Raw genomic sequence first — 5275 nt, forward strand, 5'->3', positions numbered from 1 at the left:
CACAATAGTGTTCGACAGGAGGTGGAGCTCAGGCAGTAATGCTCACTCTCTGGCCACTCACCTCCTGCTGTGTGGCCTGTTTCCTAACAGGGCATGGACTTGGGCACCCTTGTTCTATAGCATTGTATGGTGAATATAGTCAACGATAATTTATTGTCTATGTTCTAAAAGCTAGAAGAGAGGATTTTGAATGTTCCCAACACAAATAAGTGACAATTGTTTGAGGTGATGGATATGCTAACTACCCTAATTTGATCATTATATATTGTATATATGTATCAGAATATTACTCTATACCCCATAAATACATACAATTTTTATGTGTCAGCTAAAAATAAAAGGAAAACATCCAAAACAAACACAAAAATCGTGGGTCTGGAACATCACCTGGCTATCTGGTTACCTAACTGATTTACTTTTCTTTTCCAAACAGAAGACCAGAGAATTCCAAAAGTGTGTGTTACTATGTTGGCACCTAGGACACCTCTCCAAAACTATTCCTCTTTTGTCACTTTGTAATATCAGCTCTTTTCCAGAGAATCCCTAAATAAACCAGAACCAGTGTCTCCTCTGCATTTCACCCAGAGCCATGGACTCGTAACCACCTGACAATACCGTGGAACAGGGAGCCTCTCCCCAGAGGGTGTTTAGTACTGTGAGAAGAAGGTCGAGAGGCACCTTTCAGCTGTGATGGATAGGAGGTGATGGTGCCTTGAAAATTTAGCCTTGTCTGTTCCAACAGGCCCACACCCTCACCCTCATCCACTCTAAAAGAACTAGGTCTTGTGGATCTGTAAGCCTCTCGCCACTCATGCAGACCTTAGGGGCAAAGTCATTTGGCTGCTTTAATTTCTTAGTTTTTTTTTCCTCCATTAAATGGAAGTAGGTAAGAATAGATGTGCTCATTCCAGCCCTAACCCTGCTTACTTTCTAAAGATGTGGCCAGGGAAACCATTATTTATTAATTACTTGTAGCTCGTGTATAAATGGGGAACACTGAGGACGTGCCACACAGAGCTGAGTGGTCCTGAGAGTTGAATCCACAGCCTTCTGTGAGTGACCAGGACAGCAGCAAACTATAGCCTTGGTCTCAGGACTCCTAGGAGAAGTGCGCAGACCATCACTTTCTGCCTTGAGGAGAGACAGCCACAGGATGTTGACCTCCCTGCCTCTCTGTAGGGACTGCTCCAGAAATGTGCTTTCCTAGGTGGGATAATCAGGTCATCCTCACACAGTGTGCCAAGGCCTTGGAAATGATGTAGATATATAGTTTTTGGAAGACAGTTGCCAGTAGGAGTGGCTTCATGAAAGGCACTCCTTAACACCACACACACACACACACACACACGCACGCACACACACACACTCAGCCCCAAGGCTCAGAGCAGCCTGGGGCTGCTCTCACTACTGGCAGTTTCACTCCTGAGGGTTCAGGGCCACTTACTCTGGGTGCTGCTGTGCCCAAGACCACACCACTGAGCCCGTTCTTACGTCTGATGCCATCTTCCTTTCCATTCCAGCAGAATCACATTTACTGCCGGAGCTCCTTTACAGGTATTAGTCGTATCTGCCACTAGGGGACAGCAGCACAGTATACTTGCCGTCTCTGCAGACTGGGAAGCTACCTGGTGAAAGAGGTTTTCTGGGCCTTTGAAGTGAGGCTTCAGCCCTGAGTGTCCCTGAGGACAGGGCCATTTTACACATTACGACCAATCCAGTGTGACTGGGACTTATGAGCTCTGCAAGAGCCAACAAAAATATCTGAATCAAACATAAATAGATAGGGGCTATGCTGTGCCCTGTGCGTGAGCAGCTGCAGTGGCAGAGGCAGCATCCAGAGGCAGCGCAGCAGTTCCACCCCATTGCTTTACTTTTTGCTGCATGACATAGCCACTATGCAGAAGAGAAAGTCTTCAGAGAATACAGAGGGCAAAGATGGCTCCAAAGTAACTAAACGGGAGCCCACAAGATGGTCTCCCAGATTGTCAGTAAAACCTCCTCCACCAAAACCTGCACCCAAACAAAGAAAAACATCTGCTAAGAAAGAACCTGGAGCAAAGGTTAGCAGAGGTGCTAAAGGGAAGAAAGGAAAAGCAGGAAGCTGGAAAGGAAGGTACTGCACCATCTGAAAATGATGAAACTAAAGCTGAAGAGGCACAGAAAACTGAATCTGTAGTTAACTAGGGAGAATAAATTGTCATGAAAAACTGGGGTTAATTTTATGTATCTCTTGGGTCAACTTTTGAAAGCTGTTTTACTATTTTCTAAATGCTAATTTTTTAGGACTCTACTAGTTGGCATGCAAAAATATGTAAGGATCAACATTTTACCCTCTCATAATCACGCTTTTTGGAAATTTCCATCATCCTCAAGTAAAATAAATATCAGTTGAATATTGGAAGCTGTGTGTAAGATGGATTCAGCATTCCACGCACTTGCTTTAAAATTTAGTCCTGTGTATACTGTGGTGTTTTTGCTGTGCATATTTGAGTTTTCATGCAGTTTTCTAGAGCAATAATCAGTGATGCTTTTGTACCTAGGTTTTATGTGATTTTAATAAAACATGGATAGTTATGACCACCTGCTGACAATTCGTGGTTTAAAATAAAAGATTTTCTTGTCTACAAAAATAAAATAAAATAAAATAAATAGATGTCTTTCCATAGGTATACCTGTGTGTCAGCTCCAAAATAAATGTGCAAAGGAAATCTATAAACATTTAAATTTAAATGTCTAGATACAAAACTTTGTGAAACTCATTTATTGTTAAATTTAGTATTAATAAAAAATTCTTACTTGTTAAGCAATTTTAATATATATATTTTCAAAAATGTGCTCTGCAATTTCTTTGCAACTGCAAAGAAGTCATAGCTAAAATGAGGCAAATGTACAACTTATGTCCTAATTCCAAAAACAAAACTATAAAATTTTTTTTCAAAAAATTTTTAGCAAAAATTGTATTTAAGTGGTCTGTGTGTACACTTCAATGTGTTTGATATAATTTGGAAGGATGATTTCGCTATCCTTTGAAAAAAATAGAGTCTGTGTCAGAAAGTGTAAACATACTTCATTCCCATCAAGTCTCTGTATTTTCCATAAATTTTCCCTCTTGTCTCTAAAATAGCATGCACGTTTTTTGAAAGAAGCCTCTATGTGCAAACTTTAAAAGTCAAGGATGGGCGGTAAGTCCCTACAGGAGATGGAGGGGGTGGGCCTGAGATGGAGCAGCCTAGTTGCCTTGAATGTTACGTGAATGCCTTATGGTCACAGGGGTTTAGGGCCCCTCTCTTAGACCTCTGGGCTCTGAACTGCTTTGAGAGAACATCCTTTCTGAGTCATAGACACATTTGCCAAACTCTAACTGTTGAAAGAAATGGTCACTCACAACCTTCCTATTCCTGCAAGGTCCTCGGAACATGGATGCTGAGACGGTGTCTTCTCCATATTTTCATGGCCAGACTTCCTGTTAAGGCTGGAGGTGAGAAGTGGGAGGACCACTTTCTATGGCTTCCTCCCCAGCCCCTTTGGATGGATCTTCATACACTCTGGTGCCCTTTCTTCTCTGTGAGGTTTGACCTGACACTGAGTTGACAGTCCGAGGACCTGGGTTTAGTCCTATCTCTGCCTCTTTCTTTCTAACTGCATAATTTTGACAACACTAAAGAAACTCCATTTTCTTATTTGCTATGAGCTTGATTATGTCTATGTTTCCATAGGCACGTGTCTGTGTAGGGATTATGTTAATTTATGTATGTGACAGGAAAGATTAGGACATCCAATTCCTTTAACAAATAATGATTGAATGCTAGGCACTACTTCAGACACCAAAGAAACAGCAGGAACAAAACAGACACGTGTAGTATTGCTGAATTGTACCAAATTCCTCTGCATTGAGGCTGTCTCATTTTGCTTTCCCACCAGAAGGTGTGAAAATGCTTGCTTCTCCCCAGCCTCATCATCATCTCTTCTCAAACTTGCAAATTTTTGTCAAGCTGATAGTGAGAATCATATCTCAGTATACTTTTGGTTTATGCTTCTGGTATTACAAACAACTTTAGCATCTTTTCATATATTTAAGCATCATTTGTATATTTTGTGAGCTATCTGTTTATATCTTTTCCCATTCTTATTTCTTATTTTGTGTGTTTGTGCCTTCTTTCTTACCTCAGCTTTTTCACCCTTTTCAAAATTAGGTTGGTTTTTCTACACGTTGATTCCAAAAAAAAAAAAAGGATTATTTATTCATTTACTTACTTATTTACTTGTTGACTGCTTTTCTGTTTTAGTTGTGAACTTATACTTTTATTAATTTTTATGGGGAATTCATGTAGCTGTGTTCTACAGATCCTTATATGTCTAGCTTAATTATCGTTTTCCAAAAATTCTGCAATTTCATTTTATTTTCAGTTCCTTTTATTCAAGAGTTTTAAAATAATGTGTGTGTGTGTTTACATATATATTGCTAATTTCCAAAGACAACAACAACAACAACACAGATTTGGCAAAATCCGTCACTATTACATGTTCCTTTAAGAATGCCGTTTGTGCCGGATGCGGTGGCTCACGCCTGTAATCCCAGCACTTTGGGAGGCCGAGACGGGCGGATCACAAGGTCAGGAGATCGAGACCATCCTGGCTAACACGGTGAAACCCCGTCTCTACTAAAAAATACAAAAACTAGCCGGGTGAGGTGGCGGGCGCCTGTAGTCCCAGCTACTTGGGAGGCTGAGGCAGGAGAATGGCGTAAACCCAGGAGGCGGAGCTTGCAGTGAGCTGAGATCTGGCCACTGCACTCCAGCTCGGTCGACAGAGCGAGACTCCGTCTCAAAAAAAAAAAAAAAAAAAAAAAAAAATGCTATTTGTGACCAGGGGCAATGGTTCATGCCTGTAATCTCAGCATTTTGGGAGGCTCAGGAAGGTGGATCACTTGAGCTCAGGAGTTTGAGACCAGCCTGGGAAACATGGCAAAAACCCCGCTCTACAAAAAATACAAATTAGCCAGGTGTGGTGGCAAGGGCCTGTAATCCCAGCTACTGGGGAGGCTGAGGCAGGAGAATTGCTTGAACCTGGGAGCTGGAGGCAGCAGTGAGCTGAGATCATGCCACTGCACTCCAGCCTGGGTGACAGAGTGAGACCCTGTCTCAGAAAGAAAAGAAAGAGAGAGAGAGAGAAGAAGAGAGAGAGCAAGAGAGAGGCAGAAAGAGAGAGAGAGAGAAAGAAAGAGAGAGGGAGGAAGGAAGGAAGGAAGGAAGGAAGGAAGGAAGGGAGGGAGGGA

At 41.9% G+C, this 5275-nt stretch overlaps 1 pseudogene; it reads left to right on the forward strand.

Moving 5' to 3' along the window:
* The first annotated feature begins 1895 nt into the window (after positions 1–1895).
* LOC108518951 (high mobility group nucleosome-binding domain-containing protein 3 pseudogene) lies at positions 1896–2207 on the forward strand (annotated as a pseudogene).
* Positions 2208–5275: the final 3068 nt, after the last annotated feature.

Source organism: Rhinopithecus bieti, unplaced genomic scaffold (genome assembly GCF_001698545.2).
Source record: "Rhinopithecus bieti isolate Rb0 unplaced genomic scaffold, ASM169854v2 scaffold_45070, whole genome shotgun sequence".
In the NCBI taxonomy this organism is placed as follows: domain Eukaryota; kingdom Metazoa; phylum Chordata; class Mammalia; order Primates; family Cercopithecidae; genus Rhinopithecus; species Rhinopithecus bieti.